Source organism: Haemaphysalis longicornis, unplaced genomic scaffold, assembly GCF_048455015.1.
Source record: "Haemaphysalis longicornis isolate Haplotype H1 unplaced genomic scaffold, Haemaphysalis longicornis Haplotype H1 scaffold_9, whole genome shotgun sequence".
NCBI lineage: Eukaryota > Metazoa > Arthropoda > Arachnida > Ixodida > Ixodidae > Haemaphysalis > Haemaphysalis longicornis.
The window spans coordinates 157,482,290-157,501,020 of record NW_027526460.1 but is presented as its reverse complement, the minus strand read 5'-3'; the positions used below and the strand labels follow the sequence as shown (position 1 = coordinate 157,501,020).

General features: G+C 44.0%; 1 protein-coding gene and 1 long non-coding RNA gene across 6 annotated transcripts in view; one reads left to right on the top strand and one right to left on the bottom strand.

Moving 5' to 3' along the window:
• LOC144153762 (N-acetylglucosamine-6-sulfatase-like) overlaps positions 1-18,731 on the bottom strand; it is a 134,521-nt gene that overhangs the window by 11,319 nt on the left and 104,471 nt on the right. The gene's annotated exons all lie outside the window — the stretch shown is intronic.
• Positions 1,122-14,049, top strand: LOC144153763 (uncharacterized). 4 transcript variants are annotated; one of them, XR_013319369.1, is made up of 6 exons: positions 1,122-1,271; positions 1,369-1,433; positions 4,162-4,276; positions 4,681-4,805; positions 6,783-6,902; positions 12,920-14,049. It is a non-coding gene; the product is annotated as an uncharacterized LOC144153763 (long non-coding RNA). The 4 variants fall into 4 exon arrangements; XR_013319370.1 differs by lacking the exon at positions 1,122-1,271 and having other exon boundaries at positions 1,283-1,433; positions 6,787-6,902; XR_013319368.1 differs by lacking the exon at positions 1,122-1,271 and having other exon boundaries at positions 1,283-1,433.

The window sequence follows — 18,731 nt, the reverse complement described above, 5'->3', positions numbered from 1 at the left end:
CAGTCGTGATGGAGACCTCCTAAATGTATTGTCACGTAGCCAAAAACGACTCGGTTGTCTTGAAGGCAAAACGGTTTATTGGAGCGAACTTGTGCTCCCCTAACAACTCAATGAATACACAAGCGGTGAAGCTGCAGTCAACAAAGTGACGTCGTGACGTCGCAGGAGAGTGTCACCGAATCAAATGCCGCGGCGTCTGCTCTGCGGCATTTATCTTATGGCGCGAGCGTTGCTGGAACCGTCGAATTACATGGAGAACACTGTAGCTCAAAGAAGACTATTGTAGGCTAGTGACGTTAGGGCGAAAAATTCTCCCTATCAATATTTATTTGTTCAGCTTACTACATTCACTCAGAGGGCATTGTTGTAGGAGATACATAAAAAGTGTCCAGTGCAGAAACGGGATCACGAATCTCGTAATATACAAAAATAAAAATCAACAGAGGCGTCTTTTAAAAGCATGCAGCAAAGAACCTTGTACAACATCAAACGACAACAGAGCCGGAGACAAACAAACAAAAATAAAAGAGAAAAAAGGAAACAAGACGAAAGGCGAGATTTAAAAAAAAAAGGACATTCTATAAAACGAGTCACAGCGGTCATCGCACATTGCAGTGGGAAGCAACACGCAGCAGCAATAATGAATAAAAAAACAAAAAGAAATAATTGACAGCAACAAGATCACGGCAATTCAAGAAACACCGGTTTCAATGTCGCCACGCAGATAACACCTTAGAGCTGTGTCAAATATAACGCCAGATGCGCAAACGATTCGGGAAGCTTATTCCAATCGCCAATTGTGCGTGGAAAAAAAGATGTTTTAAAAAGGAAGGTGCGGCAATGAATTTCTCTGATCAAATAGGATAACCCGCGCGGCATAAGAAAGAGTGGAACACGCGCTTATCTTGGGATGCAGATAACACAAACGGGTACAGCCGATCGTTAAAAACAAAACATAAATAAACATATCCACTGCATGGTTCGCGGCAGTATCTTTTGTCTACAACGCGCCGCAGAAACAAAATTCAAGCGTGACCTGCAATCGCGGTGGCGCTAGTTACCGCACTTCATCACTGGTTGCTCTCAAGGAGTCGTCGTGCGCACGGCACCGCATTCGTCCATCGCGCGTGGTATGTGTTGTTTTTCCTGTGGCGGTTGTGGCATGGTGTTTGAGCGCGATAAGTCTTTGTTCGCGCTGTGTTTGCGGTGTTTTCTTGATATCTTTCGCACGTTCGCAGTTATCGCTCGGTCGACAGATAGCGTGACAGCAGGTAAGCGTCATTTCATTGCTTGCTTTGAAGTAATGCGTCGCGGGGCGCATTGAACCAACGCCTTGGTTGAACCTGGCTTTGTTCTCCCCTAATTCAGAGCCGTGTTTTGACGCGCGGAGACTGACACGTCGCCGCGAGACACCCGTCGTGCTTTTAGAGAAGGTGAGCGCGCTTTTTTTCTTTCCTTGAAGTGTTAAGACTTTCCCCTCGAGGCTGGTCGTGGTGCAAGCGCGACATTTACGAGCTTCGCACGCTCACACGAGTTATCGGCGTCGTGGCTTAGCTGGGCGAATGAAATATGAAATGACTTGACAAGCTGTACTGTAAAACACGCTTATGGGGCTTAGTTCATCTGGCACGGGAGAGCATATCATATTGGTTGGCGGTTCTAAACAGCCATAGGTTGTAATTGGCGTCCATTTCAAACCTACGCTAGCCATAACTGTCGCGTAGTTTTCTGGTGTATTTCCGCAGTCGAGTAAAATTGTTCGAGCCCCACATTCATGTTCAGTTCTCATTACAGTGTAAAGTCCTTTGAGAAGCACGCTTACGAGCATGCGGCGAGTATTTGCTGTTGCTTCTTCAGTTTTAGCATATCGTTACCGTGTTTGCGTTAGCGTGTTACCGGAAGCCGTGGCGACGGGGAAGCCTGTGCCGGTAATTTACCGTTCGCGGTAACTCTCGCGCTGCGCACTCGACTCCCACAAACACGGTAAACGGTAACGTAAACACGGTAACGATATGCTACAACTGCCTAATAAGTTTTACTCGCACATCTTTTGCGGCAGTCAAGCTGCCGGTTCTGATTTTACGAATCTCTTTCAATCGTCGAAGGCGTAGCTCACTATCGGAACCAGCGCAACACATTTCTGTGTTAACCAAGGTACAGGTGCGCCAAAAATGTAACTATGCAGCTAAATGTCTCCCAGGTGTCGAAAAGTGCTCACGTACTGAACATATACAGAAGAACAGAACATATACAGGCTGCAGTGCTTTTTACATTTTAATAATAATGTCATGTGCAGATAGCAATGCAGGATGAAAAGCTGCAGCTGGTGTAGAGAGACCTTTCCTGCGTGTCTCGCTTGCTTTGAACATTTTGCATTTCACAGCAGTGTACTTAGGGTTATGCCTTGTCCCACTAGCTTGCGCGGTGTGGTTTTCAGGAAATACAAAGCCTTCAAAAGCCATATTTTCAGACACCAAAAAAAATCAGGATGGACGAACAAACAATGTTGCATTTTTGTATTCTCTGCCGTCATGTGGGAGCCACGAATCAAGACGTATGAAGCCCATCCCACACATTGTGGACCACTTCAAGAACAGGATAGTCTGTTGTGCATTCTTTCATAGGCTGTGTCAGCGTGCTGAAGTCAGCTGGCTCATTTATGACCCACGAGTCTAGGTGCCACAAAGAAGCAAAGGATACATCAGTGACGACCTAAACAACAATTTTTAAATGGAACCAGTAACTGCCCCAGAGCAATTACAGGGCCCCTGCCCATTTGCGTTGATTCATGATGAGAGCCTATTGTTAGCCAGTGCAAAGATGTCGACCTTATGACAGCGAATTTTGCACTTTGACTACAGCTGCAGAGCCAGCAACAAATGCTGTAATGGCTGTCCAGAGGTATTTTATTTAATATTTGCGCAGGAAAAGTACTGAGAACAAGAACAAAATAAACCGCAACCCATACGTGTATGTTGGTGGCACAAGGTGGGGTTTACTTTGTTCTGTTACCTCCTGCCAACTTTGCATCTCTTGGCTCCCGTACTGCCGTTTCAGCTTAGGTTGTTCGTGACGGTAGATTATCAGATCTAATTTTCAAAGGAACTGTGTGAATAATGACTGTTAAAAAAGAACCGTGTGAAATGTCTCTGGGTGTTCAAAATTATTGCACAAAAGCACACCACATAGCACAGGTGTAGCTTTGATATGTTAAACCCCATACTTTTTTAAATGCAGAGCATTTCTTTAACTCGCACTGTCACCCGTCGTCCCTCGGCGTTGTCCGCAGCCAGCCTCCCCCTACACTATAAAAAAAAATAGTTACGGGCGCCTGGTTTCGATCCCAGGACCCTGTGGGCGGAACGCAAGGTACATGGTGCTTTTCCCATTGCGCCACAAAACACACAGAATCAAAGGCTACGAACGCGCCTTATATCCTAGACTCATTCAAACTACGTCAAGAAGCTGCTGATACAACGCATTCACTACCTGTGGGCGGAACGCGAGGTACATGGTGCTCTTCCCACTGCGCCACAAAATCGACACAGAATCAAAGGCTACGAACACGCCTTATATCCTTGACTCATTCAAGCTACGTCGTCAGCGGCGTGGGTTGGCGACTCAGCGGCGTGATAGCTGCGTGGTGTACACGTGATACCACCAACCCTCCAAACACAAACGTTAACGCAATACACCCACCCCCTATGCGACGCATTTACTCGAGTCCCCTCGCGGGGAGATGGGCCCATTTGTTTTTTTTTTTTTTACATTTCTAAGATTTGTTTTGGGGACTTGCTTAAATAGTGAATTGCGTGCATATTTCCTTCAAGCCACTCAGAATAGTTTGTTGACCTGCCAGTAGCTCAGAGACAAAGGCGTCTGCTGCTGCTTTGCACAAGGTCACAGGTTTGATATTTGGCTGTAACACGTGTTTCTGATGGTGAAGTAATAAAAGGATTGTGTACATGCTATGTGCATGTTAAAAAAAACTCCAGGTGGGCCAATCGAAGGCCAACTGTATTCAAATTTCACATCGGCAAAATTTATTTTGGACGTACAGTGCGTATCACCGAACCAATTGCGACATTACTCGTAGCCCTGTGAAATTCCTTGATAATCAGGTGGAAATGTTTAAAAAATAGAAAATAAACTTCATCGCAGACAACGTGAGACCTGCCAGCGGATCGTGCAAACAGCGATGAAGCAGAAGTGACATTGCAGCCAACCAGGCGATTGGTCCTCCAGCCAGCCAGGGGAACCAGTCAAGCTCTGCTGGGTGGGCTTTTCCTGGACCTGATGCAGACGTGAAGCTGTTGTGCGCATGTTTGCTCTGGCTTGCTGTCTGCGACGTCACTTCAGCCTGGTTGTAATGTCTGCACGCTTCTCAATTTCGGTTTCAGAGTCGCTGATTTTTGATGGTCATTTGTGCCATGCATACGCGTATGTCAGCTGTCATATTTTGTATCTTGCTGTCTTTTTAGGCAGACTAAATAGAAATTAGGTTAAGTGCAGTTGGCTTTTAATCTGGAGTGTTGCCCACCTTGTAGCAAGTTGTCGAGTGTTGAGCCCGGGATTTATTTTTAAATACCTCTACTGAAACACTGGAAGGCAAGGTTTATCACAAGTGTTTTCAATTGCTTGCAGGCAGCATCTAATAGTGGCGCCGCTGTTTTTTGCTAGCAAGAGGCACCATACACGGGGCTGACGATCCTTAGGGAGGGAACTTGCCTGCTGCTACTCGTGTGCTGTGGACTCGACCTGGAGTAGGCTGAGCCAGCAGCTACCACAGCTGAATTTCTCCAGAGGTTAGTTACTTTTTCAGCAGGCCCAGCATTGTTTTCTTGTTTGCCGTATACTTAGGTGCTGAGTTCATTTGTTATCATGCCCGGAATTTTCTTGGTAAAGCTTGGACATGTAGGGCAGACACGATTTCTTAAATTTTTAACAAATTTTTTTTCTTAGGTATTGTGTCTGCCACGATATTCAATCAGCAGTAGAGCGCAGGAATTTTAGTAGTTCCGATAGGTTTTGTATGAAAACTATGAACCAGATAAACAAAGAACATAGAATAACCTGGGTTGTTTAATAAGAAACCTGTTGTCCTCCTGAGCAAACTATTATGGGGTTCTCGAGTGCCGTGGGTATATTTAAATAAGTTATTCATATTTATCATCATCATCAGCCTATGTACACCCTCTGCAGGGCAAAGGCCTCCGCCATAGATCTCCAAAACCCGGTCCCGTGCTAACTGCGACCAATTTATCCCCGCATGCTTCTTGATCTCATCTGCCCATCTAATTTTCTGCTGCCCCTGCCACGCTTCCCTGCTCTAGGGATCCCACTGTGTTACATTTAATGACCGATGGTTATCTCGCCTTCAGACGTGCAGTGTTCATATTATCCCATTTAAAATGGGACCTAAAATGGGATCCGTGTGGCACATATCACAGGCTTTGCTCAAGGCATAAGAACTCAGATTTAAAAAAAAAAAAGAAGAGGATCCAGTAGCGTATAGGGTGTATGCACTGGCCCCTAAAACGCACGGCGGGGCTACACTCGCAAGGAGGCTGACTTTATTTTTACAGTGAAATGCTGCCACACAGACAGCGCATTCTCCGACGCAAAACATGGTATAAGGCTTGGTGTTCGCAAAAACAACTGTGTGTGTGGCGCTTTTATTTTCTGGTTCATTCGTCGGTTTACAAATGCCTTGTCGTAACGAGTAGCTGGCTTTTTCTTTTGCTTCGGGATGCCAGACTGCATGTTCATGCTTCTAGAACCGCGGGCCTGAAACAGGCCGCATGATGAAAACAAACGCCAGGTTTTCGACTGTTTCAAAGCAAAGAATAGGGTACCGTTCGAAGACGGTATGGCCGCATGCAACCAATTCACAAAGAAGGCATTGATGATGGGGTGAATCAATACGAAGTCTTCTGTGCACATTTAATTGCAGGTGAGGACAATGCAACGTTGACACTGTTATCTCGCGCCGCGCCACATGCTTGAAACCTTAATTAGTGCGTGAAACTTTCACTATTTAGTTCATGCAGTGTACTTTATGGATTATGCGCACCCATTCGGGCATTCAGCATCACCCTGGGCTATTTGAGTGTTTTGAAGTGAATGTGCTATACAAGGCCACTGATAAATGTGGGCTTCCAACCATTTCCTTTCGACTGTTTCCTAATGACCAAGCCTGTTCTGGGAGCTTGTTCTGTTCATGTGCATCGAAAAAAAAACACTTGGAAACAATCGGCATAATCTTCGTCACCTCAAGTCAGTGAATTGTCCCTGTCGCACTTTATAATGCATACACACCTCACAAGCACTTCAACCCAGACCGTTTGCATAATCGCTTAACATCATTGGAAACCCAGTTTGAGGATGGTCGCGCGTTCAATGCATCAGAATACTGTCGCTAGAGCTCCTTAACGTCTCACACTCCATAAGAAGCACGCTACAGGCCTTGGGGAAATGGTAATATGAATGGCTCATTGCACATGCCCCTACCACATACAATATTGTCACAAACTTTGGTAGAAAAATTTTTGTAACTCCAGCCATGGTCTTTTGGAGCAAGGCAAGAAATAAGGAAACGGACGTTCGGGGATGATACTGAGCTAGCGCAAAACGACTGCACTGCTCGCGCAGCTCTCAAACCACACAAATAATATTGGCTCCACTTTGTGGCTGAGTGGCCAGTGCATACACCGTATAGAATACAGTACAGCATGAATGTAAGCAGCATGAAGAAAATCAATCGTGCCTGCCCTCTTTTCCAGGCAGCTGTTCATGGTCAACCCGCCACGGGCAGCAAGTAAACTGGCAGCGAAAGGATGCGCCCTAGCGTGCACTCGGAGTTGGTGCAAAGGCTGCGGACCAGTGAATCAAGCTGACGGCAGGTATTTTACTTCTTTTATATGACGCTTCTTTTGGCAGCCATTCTTAAATTCGCACTTTTTCAAAGCTTATAAGCTATTTGTCAGGCTAAATATTGCAAATTAAATGAATTTTCAGTGTATAACACTTGAAGGTTTGAACAAGCGCTTACAGAAGAAGACAAGCCTTCTGGGTCTTTTTTTTTGTTGTTGTCCTTTGACATACGTCAGTTTCTCATATTAAGCCATATTCTTTTATGGCACTATAAGACAATTTTAGGAGGACAGGATAAGCATGTGTATCTGTTAGACGTGTGTATAAAGACGTGATGCCATCAGCACATTCAGACTTTGAAAAGGCACTGTCTGCACTGTTGTTCACAAAGCTCAGCATTTCAGAAGCTGCAGTCTTAAAAAAAAAAAGCAATTCAATGTTGGAGAAATAGTGAGTTGCGCCTCTATTTTGGTAAGCATCGGGCCAAACCATTTATACCCAAGATATATCAACTTCGAATAACCATAAATAAAATTTTTCATTGGGAAATAGGACTTGACATAGTGGTTACAAAAAGCAAATCACCCCTCTTGTTTAGCTAGCCAGTCATCTTGCTTATTTTTTGTGTTCGGTGTTATAGCATTCTGCAGCATTGAACCAACAGGCTCAAGCAGTGAATTTATCAAAACTGGGAAGCATATTACCTAAACATATGATCTACCCAGTATGACTAAAATTTTAGCAGTTCTCATTAATGCGTCAAACTACATTTCGCATCCTAGTTATGCCCGTGATGCTTAAAGGTTATACCACGCAAGAAATGCTGCGTTGGGTGCTAACTCTGGCTGTGCACAGTCCACTTTACGCACATTGGGAACATTCAACCACCTCAGGAGCTGTACACCAGGGCCGGCTGCCTTACCTGCTTATTTCAATGTTTTTTATTCTCTTCGCATTGAGCTGTCTAGCCTCATTAATGTAGCCTTACTAAGATTACAAGCTTTCTTGTGCACATGGTGGGCATGAAAAACGAGTGTAACACAATTTTGTGGCCCTTGTTGACATTGCAAGTTCAGGGGCCTTTGATTTTACAACCTAATACAGGTAACACACAATTTACAGAGCATGAAGGCAAAGCACCGCTGAAGAGGACGTCGGGCCAAATAGAATCGTAGAACCTCACTTTCAGCACCGGCACAGCATGACCATGGGGCTGTATTTAACGTGTCTTCTAGCTAGACCGAATACCGGTATTTGTTTAACAGACCTTAAGACGCACCAACAACCTTTTCATTCTGGCTCTGCTACCAGGCAGGCTGCCAGCAACTGGCTACAGCAAGTCCAAAAATCAAATAGAATAAGTTTTTTTAGAAAAACAAGCCCATAGTGTAAGTATTGGGTATGATGATATATCATAATTTGCTCTTGTTGGGAAGTTTGATGTGGGTTCATACATGCGCACAAAAAGTCTTTTAAAGGAAAGGGGCAAAAAATGTTTCAGGCTGACCACGCTGCGAGCACTTGGCTACCAGTGAGGGAGCAACAAAAATGAAAACAGAAGTGAAGAAAAGGGGGTGCTTCGGCCACTGCAGATTAGTCACGCGAGCGTGCGCCTGTTACCGTGACATCAGTGTGAAAGGCGCGGGTGACGGGTGGGTGCGGGAGGCACTGCAGGGCCACGATATTTTGTGCTCAGGTTCCTTGAAAGCCAAGCATTTTTGGGGCATGCCTTACTGCCAGTTCAGGTTCACCGTGGTGGCCGCTGGGGGACCGGTACTGGAAAAAGGTCCATTAGGTTACGGCGCACACTGCACCCCTGCGAGGTGTGCTGGGTAATTTTTACCTGATTGTTGGACTAGTTGCACGAGTCTTGTACATGAAGTGAAATGGAATGCCAAAAGCGAGGTGGCTAAAGATAGCAACGTTATTTAAATTATGATCGGGGTGAGCATGTGCTTTGGAGTGTGAAATGGTGCAACGACTGCCACATCGCTTTGTACAACATTAGCTGTGGCTCGATCGGGTATTGCACAAATAATAATTGCAGCATTCAAATAATCGATTGTAATGTTTTTAAGTTTAAAAACTTTGTACTACATTTTACGCTGTCTATGCATACAGACTCAATAGAATCTAAGAAGTTTGCAAGAACGGAGTGCAGTTCGTAGGTTGCGGTACGCTGTTAAAAATCCTTTCTGTAATGCAGTGGTTCTCAAATAGGGGTCCTTGGACCCCCTGGGGTCCGCGAGGGAATTTTAGGGGTCTGCAAAGCTCTCCCTGATGCTCTCCAAGAACCTTCCCACCCCATTCACTCTTTCTGCTAAACCTTGCTGGAAGTGTGAAAAGGTGGCTTTGCTGCATGACCTGTACGTTAAATTTCTTCGTGAAACCCGTTTTAATGTTGGGTGGGTTCAGATAAGGACAGCCCAAGTGGTGCCATGTCCATTTTATTGTTGAAATGAAACTTTAATATTGTGTAGAACATTGTATTTTCACCATGGAACTGGCATTAGTTTAGTGAGAAGCACCATCGTTGATTTAATAAAAAAATATTTAGAACGCAATCGGCCGTGCTAGTTTCCACATTGCTTGGTGTGCCAACTTTGGGGACCCCTAACATGAAGCGAAATTTTTTCAAAATTTTTCTAATTTCACAAATATTTGCAAAGTTCTTCTGGATTCGCGAAAATTGAATTTGCAATACTATTTATATTTTTTGAGAAAATATTTCTCAAACTTAGTAGCGAGAGCAATGCCGTTCAAAAGTGACACATTGCCCTAAAAGCTAAGCAGTCTAGTTTTTTAGACGTTTTTTTTTTGCTCTACAAAGAACATTTATCAAAATAACGCTTCATGAAATGCGACCAAAAATGAAAATTTGGAAAAAAGGTCCACCTTTTGACGTCATTTAAAAAAATGATGTTTCTCAATTTTCGCGATATTTACACAAAATGGCACTCAATTCCTGAGTATTTAGAAAGCTAAACATTTGTTGCATTATTTTTGTTCTAACTCAGAAAAATGAGGTCACATTCAACACATTTTTTAATGTCGATCAACGGTTGAGTAGCAGTTCGCAGTGAAAAGAGACAAATAATTATGGCTGTTTTTTGCAGTTTAGAAAAAGAAAGCGACTGATATAAAGAAAACTGGTCGTAGTATTCATATTTACCCTATGTTCAACTTGTTAGTTGCGGTAGACATTAAAATAATTGTGAGGTTTTTGAGCTTGTTTCTTCCATCAGACTAAGGCTACCATTTTATTTCGTTATCGCATTGCCCTAGCTGTGTCATAATCCCATATGTTTCATTTCTGACGCTGCTTAATCGCACATTGGTAATTTACCCCATTTATAAGCAAGTAACCTCACTGCTGTCACTGAGAATATTTGACAACTGATCGTCCTAGTCAAATGTGCATTTCCGTTCTACCTGGTACATGCGAAGCGCTAACTGCAAAACAACTTCGTCTTCCCAACTGTCCGTCTTTTAGCCTTCCGGGGATAATAAATAGATGTGCTTCTTGAACATTTTGTTTTTAGCTGTTGGAAAGATAAACTTTTATCCCACTACAAAATCTGCAATCCTTTACTGTGAACACTTCAATGTTAAGGGGAAGGTGCAGCGTTCTAGTTCGAAGGCCCTTCAATGTGTCGACAAGCAGAGGTGAAAACCGTCGCTGCCTCTCCAAGTCCGAGTTCGCTATTTCCGGGAGGATACGGGATGCCGAGTACCGGCGGAACATTTTTGCTTTTCTCTTCTTTGTTCTCAAATGTGGCAATATTGGTATCGTGAAGATATAGCACGACGAAATTCACTTTTTCAGGATGCTGTCCACGAACTGTTTCGTACTTTGTGCGGCTTCGGTTGAAGGTCAACGCAATATATGCACAGCAGCTTGATGCTTCACAAGGCTCTCCACGCCGTTGTACGCACTTTTGTCATGTCCGGTTCCAGAGAAAAGCCACTTTGTCACACTAGTGACCCGACATTCACTTCTGTGCACCTCGAGGAACTGATGCCTAAATAGGGTGGCACCACCGTTATTTATACACATTAAAGCGCATATTGATGCATGCTCTTCAAGAAGTCGCTTGATTTCGACCAACCACAAGCATGCATGAGCCGAATCAAGGCTGTGCTTCCTCAAAGAGTCGTAGTCTTTCTCGACATCGCAACGCACGTGAACACACTTTTTTGCCTCTGGTCAATGGTATCCTCTATCTTCGTCGGGAAGTAATTCCTACAGCACAAGCAAAGCTTTTGACCACTGTTTGTCGGATCTTTGAAGATCTCTGTAACTAGAAAGCTGCACCTTCCCCTTAACCTTGAAGTGTCCAAAGTAAAGGTTGGCAGATTTTGTAGTGGGATAAAAGTTTATCTTTCCAACAGCTAAAAACAAAATTTTCAAGAAGCACATCTATTTATTATCCCCGGGAGGCTGAAAGACGGACAGTTGGGAAGACGAAGTTGTTTTGCAGTTAGCGCTTCGCATGTACCAGGTAGAACGGAAATGCACATTTGACTATGACGATCGCATGTCAAATATTCTCAGTGACAGCAGTGAGGTTACTTGCTTATAAATGTGGTAACTTACCAATAATATGCGATTAAGCAGTGTCAGAAATATGAAACATATGGGTTTATGACACAGCTAGGGCAATGCGATAACGAAATAAAATGGTAGCCTTATTCTGATGGAAGAAACAAGCTCAGAAACCTCACAATTATTTTAATGCCTGCCGCTACTAACAAGTTGAAGAATGGGTAAATATGAATACTATGATCATCAGTTTTCTTTATATCAGTCGCTTTATTTTTCCAAACTGTAAAAAACAGCTATAATTATTTGTCTTTTTTCACTGCGAACTGCTACTCAACCGTTGGTCGGACATTAAAAAATGTGTTGAATGTGACCTCATTTTTCTGAGTTAGAACAAAAATAATGCAACAAATGTTTATCTTTCTAAATACTCAGGAATTGAGTGCCATTTTGTGTAAATATCGCGAAAATTGAGAAACATTATTTTTGAATGATGTCGAAAGGTGTGGACTTTTTTTCCAAATTTTCATTTTTGGTCGCATTTCATGGAGCGGTATTTTGATAAATTTTCTTTGTAAAGCATTGAAAAGGGTATGAGGTGTTCAGCAGGCCCTCGTAAACACGTCTAAAAAACTAGACTTTAGGGCGACGCGTAAAAAAAAAATTTTTTTAGAAGTGCCACTTTTGAACGACATTTCTCTCGCTACTAAGTTTTCTCCAAAAAATATAAATATCGAAAATTCAATTTTCCCGAATCCAGCAGAAAAGTTTGCAAATATTTGTTTAAAAAATGAGAAAAATTTGGAAAAAATTTCGATTCGTGTTAGGGGTCCCCAAAGTTGGCACACCAAGCAATGCGGAAAGTAGCCCGGCCCGATCGCGCTCTAAATATTTTTTTAATAAATCAAAAATGGTGTTTCTCACTAAACTAATGCCAGTTCCATGGTGAAAATACAATGTTCTACACAGTATTAAAGTTTCATCTCAAACAAAAAATGGACACGGCAACACTTTGGCTGTCCTTATCTGAACACACCCTGTTGCTTTCTGCGCGATACAAGCTATGCGAAAAAGCCAGACTCTCAAAACACCTGGCAAAACGATTCGCTGGCAACCCATTCGGTTTTGTTCGCATCGTTTGCAAGCACGTGTGGTTTCATTTGGGTGCAATCCAGTGTCCAATCCTGTGTGCAATCCAGGTTGATAAGGCTGACGGTGCCATACCGAAGAAATATAAATAACGATGTGCAAGTTCATATCGATGCAGACTTTCAACTGATTACCGATTTACCGATTCCTATGAGGAGTTTACCGACCCCTATGAGAGGGATCAACCACATTTTTTTTTTCAGCTGACGGGGCCCACATTTCAAAGGTGTTCTAAGAAATAGGCTTTTCTAATAGGGCTGTTTATTAGACAAAGGTTCAAATGAATCTAGCCCTTAGTTTTTGTTAAGTGGCTAATTGCTCTTGCGGTTTTTTGTTTCCTTTTCTCTTCTTTAGGTGATGCCAGGGAACACGGCAGAGGGTGAACATGGCAGTTTGTGTGAAAATAAATTGCAACGCGTTGTAAAAGACATCAAGCGCCCGCGTTCACCGATTAAAGAAGGTCGCGGGGAGGTTTGATGTCAAGGAAGTGTTCTCGGCACCAAACAAATTGTCCTGTTTGTGTGGAGCTATTGCAAGAAAAGTCAACCAAACGAAAGAAACTCGGGCAGACAGGTGCGGGGTCAGGTGTGAAAAACAATTCGTAAAATGCGCGAAAGGCGTTGGTTACCGAATCCCGTTTGATTGCGGTGGATCCTATGTAGTCCAGACGGGCAGGTGCCTGAACATCCGTCTTCGAGAACACTCGTCTTCCTTGAAGAGGACCCCATGTTCCCATCTATCTGACCATTGCAGGAAGCATGTGTGTGTGCCTCTGCTGGAAAAAACAGAAGTCCTGTTTGGGCACCCTCAGCAACGTACACCCGAGGTAGCAGTGGCTTACTTTATCTATCTTTTTGTGCTATAAGAATGTAACTTGTGTAAGCGCCCCATCCGTCGCCCTTCTAATGAGGAATTCGCCTATCTTGAAGACAGCGTCCAGTGAAAAGGCAATAAATTTCTTGGATTCGCAATGTTCGGTGCTGATGTTATCGATCTGTTAACATTCGTGCGGATCATCGGGCAATTTGTTGCGGCGCATGTGATTGCTGATTTCTTTCCGAGTGCTGTTGAATTACGTCAGTTTTGTGTGTATGATGCGGCACAAGGGTGCGCTGTGTCGGGATTTGTTGTTTTTGGTTTCATTATTCTCAGTTGTTAGTAAGTGCTCGTCCTGTGTGGTTCTTCTCTTTGTCCCGCGTTTTTCTGTGCTTTTATTTAGCAAATAAATACATTGTCCAGTGCCAGCAAATCAAGTGGTGTGCGTTGCAACATATAGCCTCTGAGTAAATTTGTGTTCTAAAGTGAACAAAATATTCTCAGAAAACTATAACAATCATCAATTAGGAATTTCTTAACACCGTTTTTCTTTTTAATGTTCATTTGCATTGGGTATGAGTGGTCAAAGTGGCCGTTTCATTAAGCCGAACCAAGCTGTAAGCATTAAATATGAATGTGTTCAAGATTACTATTTTATAAAGGAATAACACTCCCGAACTCTGTTTTGTGTATTTTATTGCCGTGTTTTCGACTTGTGAGTTGTATTGTTCTACAATTTTTTTCACTTCAGTTGTCTAAAGTGACATTTTCGAATATTTGTTCTAATGGGGTTTTAAGAAAATTTGTTTTCATATTCACTTATCAGCTGATCACTGTTGTAGGGTTGTGTTTTGTATATGTGAGCTCAAGTGTTGCCTGTCCCGTTGAATGTTACAAGTTTTTGTTATTTGAGACAAATGTTGTCTAAGGTGATAATTTTGAATCTTGTATTTCTCAGTTCCTTCTAGTGTGTATATGTAGTCTAAGACAAAAACCCGTGATTTTTATTTCTTGTAACATTTTTTCTAGTCATTGAGCCAATGCATTATTTAAAAGGTTGTAGGCTTTATTTCAATAAAATAGTTCTTTTGGTACTTTGCATTGATGTTTTTTGCATGTATGCATACCCTTTCGACTCTCAAGGGATCCTGTTTGGTCGATTTGCAAAATAGTCGACTGGACTTTTTCTTTGCAGATTTTGAGTCTCGGTGACTGTGCTGCAGAGTCCTGCATGCTATATCTCTGGGCTCACGGGACTCCCTTTCAGCAGGTTAGGGCAACTTGGCTGGGGTCATGTAGTAGCCAAAGTAGCCAAGCGGGCTCTTTCTAGCCAAACGGAGAGTCTGTGTGACTACTTTTACTGGTCGCAAAGTAGTCATGACGACTCTCTTCGTTTGAAAATTAGGAGTCGAGGTGACTTCTTTTACAGAGTCCTGCATACCCTTTTCTGACTCGGTCTAACAGAGTCACAAGACTCTTTTCCGAACAGAGTCAGGTCGACTCTTATTACTGGGTCACAACGTAGTCAAGCGGACTCTTTTTGTTTGCTATATCGGAGTCGCCGTGACTAATCTTCAGGAGTCCTGCAGACTCACTCTTGACTCTTCGTCACGACTCCCTCCCTAAGAGTCCCAGGACTCTGTTTGAAAGAGAGTCTGGTGACCCTTCCCATAAGAGTCCAAAGGTAGTCAATTCTGTAGCAAGCCAATGACTCTGTAAAATGAGTCACTACTGACTACCATTTTTCTTAGAGTGTGTCTGAGGGCGGCTGCAGAATACGTTTTGCAGCGAATTCAACTTTGTCGTCAATTTTTGTTGCTTTGTACCGAATTCAGATATCTCGGATAAGCTCATAGTGCGATTGGCACCTAAGATGTCTTAAATATTTTAGCAGGCTTAGTTCACTTGCCGAAATCAGCCAGAGATTCGAAATGTCCCGCCAGCTGTCAATAAATGGGCTTCTGCTGGAAGAGTACGGTTACAGAAAACGGCTGTACCTCGTATTTCATCGAACCTATCTCAAAACAAATAATCCCGCATTGAACTGCCAAAACGCATCTCCGTAAGTATTATGCGCACCTGTCGTTTGCAGATTTGGCCCAAATAGAATTTTCCGCGTATCTGCTCACTTCGCTGCAATCGTCGGCGAAAGACGATAAACCTGTGACGCCGTGGCTTCGTCAATATAGTTTTATTGTCATGTACGTAGAAGCTCCCCGTACGTACACCTTTCACGGGTGACCAGTGCGCATGCTCATAACGCAAAGATCCTAGGCGAGCCTCACGGACGTACTTGAGATTCCAATTTTTACGCTGCGGTGGTCACGTTTCTTACGTACGTAGAGTTGACTAACATGACGGCGCCCTGCACTCCCGCTTCGCAGCGAGAAAAGCTTCATCGCTATCCCACGGTGCGACGTCTTGTTCTCAGCTCTCCATTTCGCCTTCAATTTGCCCATTCTAACCCTTACCCAAAGTTTCAATTGACAGCCTCTATTTTTGCAATGGAACGGCGATTTTTCAGCTGTTAAGCTTGACGAAGTACCGTTTGTCGCCGTCTATAGCAAAGGGCTCGCTGTATATCACGAGTGACTACAGCAGAATCTTTGTCTGTTCGTAGATGGCGCTAGGCATCCAGGTACACCCCGCGTGGCGTGCGTCGCTTACGTATGAGAGTTTCAAACTACGTGCTCGTTGACTACGTATACTTCTCACGTTGGCGCGCGGAAACTGTGTGCGCACGGGAAACTAAAACTGTCCAATGCCCCTCACCTCTCCCCCCGCAGCCGTCACGCTTTCCCCTTCCCCTCTGGCTCCTTTAACGATAGACATGGTGGAATTTTTCTCCGATTAATTCAATTTTCGCGCATTCAGCGCCTCGCCCGCCGTCTGTTGCGACCATTCCTTAGTGTGGGACTTCTTGGACTGCCTCCACGAGGAACGAGCCACGCGCGGAAGCGCTTTTTGTATTTGGGGTCAAAACATTGTTTTCGGCGCGTAATTTTTATTCCGTATCGCAAGAATCAAGCAGCCATGTATCTATACCTATAAAGAGAAGTGCCCGAATGACTGAGTAACTCATCAACGCCCTGCCAATACTTGTATTTCTATGCAATTTGAAATTTCGCGTGTACATTTGCGTCATAGCGTAGGGGCTCACTAAGGCGTGATTTTCGGAACTTGCACTCGTAACAAACAAAAGAGCTAAATTGTGATGTCTTAGATTTGCGACTATCTCGGTCACCCGTTCACATACCGAAGTGCTTTTTTATGATATGTGTAGCTTAAGAGAATATCTAAAAGATAGTTTTAGGATTTCGCCCTCAACCAGACTATCGACGTGATTCCGCATTCCGGAAAAATAATTGATGTTTCTAAAGATTCTCAAATAAATTTTCACCGATGCACTTATGCAATTGATTTCTGCTAACATAGGTTATTCATACAAATTCAGAAAATCATTTTAAGTATTGCGCTCTGCGACGCCGGTAAAAGGGCTAAATTTTTATTTACAAGTGACACGCCTGACGAGCCGAAAAGGCCTAACAGGTGCTGTCAACGCCTAGCCAAACTGCTAATTAAAACGGCTTTAATTTTCATGAGCACATTGCGGATTACGGTATTGGAGCGCAATATTGTTAAAACTTCTAAAAATGGCACCTCGGAGAGTGAAAAGGAGTGAAATAGTTTTCCAGATATTATTTTTTTGTCGCACGCCATATGACACATTGAACTCGTTTTTTTTTTCAGGTAGGTAACTTACTCAGGTATCTAAACACTGTTCTACATCATTTTTCTATAACACCCGCCTTATTGAGGCAAGCAGGATTTCGGGAAAACGGTGTGTTTTTGCATATTCCTTAAAAACCACACAGCCCGTTGATATATCCAATTTGTTTTTGCTTGCAAATGGTGCCAATCCTATTGCCGAAAAATCGATTTGAGCATTTTGTTCTAACATGCGGATAAAAAAGCCAGCGAGATTTTTTAATTTGCATCCCTCTGGACATGGAATTCATTTGGATTTTCCCGCGTTTGCATAGCCCTCGCCATGTGGTGGTACGTTCTGCAACCTCGCGACTGCCGCAGGAGCCCCTGTTATTTCTCACAAAACTGTGACCATTGAGTATCGTTTATACCTGCGTAAACCAGATTTCCCTTGGGTAAGAAAGAGAGAGAGAAATAACTTTATTAGACACCGGCTGTTTGGGGACGTGGCCTCTCACGTCGTGACCGAGCGGCCCTAGCCAGGGCTTACTCGTAACCCATCTGATGGGTCACTTTCAGGCCTCTGGTTGTCCAGGGCCTCCGTCACCAGCTGGAAGGCCAGGAGTTGAGTGTTGTAATCGCAACTCCGAGTAGCAGTTATGAACTGCGGTGGGATCCCTTTTTCTTTTGCTTCGGTTGGATGAGTTCTACAGTCCCATAGGATATGAGCCGTAGTAGCTCTTTCACTAGCACACCACTTGCACTTATCACTTGCGTACACTTTCGGACACATGTGTCTAGCGAGCACTGGAGTAAGTAACGAGTTCGTTTGCAGTTGTCTGTAGGTCACTGCTTCTTGTCTTGTAAATCTTGGATGTGGTGGGGGCATGGTCCTACGGCTGGATCGATACCATTCGAGGACCCCACTGTACGTGTTGATCGTTGAATCTTCGTCGGGCTCCTGTTCTGCAGATGGAGAATCCGGACATCCCGACGCGTCTCGACCGGTTAGCGCACGCGCCGCCTGGTCCGCCTCCTCATTGCGGTTGCTGTGTCCCTTGGTTGAGTTGAGAAGTCCCATGTGCGCTGGGAACCATTTTACCGTTGTGGTCACAGTTCTGGGGGGTAGGGCACCGCACAACCTCACAGCACTCTCAGACACGTTGTTGTTGGCGTAGCTTAGGATTGCTGAACGAGAGTCACTAAGTATCGTGGTGCACTTAGGGTTAGTTAGCGCTAAGGCAATGGCTACTTCTTCTGCCTGCTGTGTTGTTTTAGCCCTAATGCTGCCGGCGGTGAAGATTTCTCCGGTAGTGGCGGCTATGACGACGGCAACATTGGTGTCGGTCCGATCCGGATATCGGGCTGCGTGCACGTAGAGAGCGCCCGTGTCTGTTCCATGTGTATCGATGAGGGTTCTAGCCCTTGCCTTTCTCCGCTCTGCATTGTGTTCTGGGTGCATATGTCGAGGCAGCGGACTAATCTGCAAGCCGCGCCGTATGCCTTCAGGGAGTACTGTAGTGCTTTCCTGTTCTTTCGGTGACTCTTGTCCGTGGATTCCGAGGCGTTTGAGGATGCATCGTCCGGTGCGGGTTTGCATTAGCCTATTTCGCTGAGCCGTGCTCACCGCTTCTTCAATCTC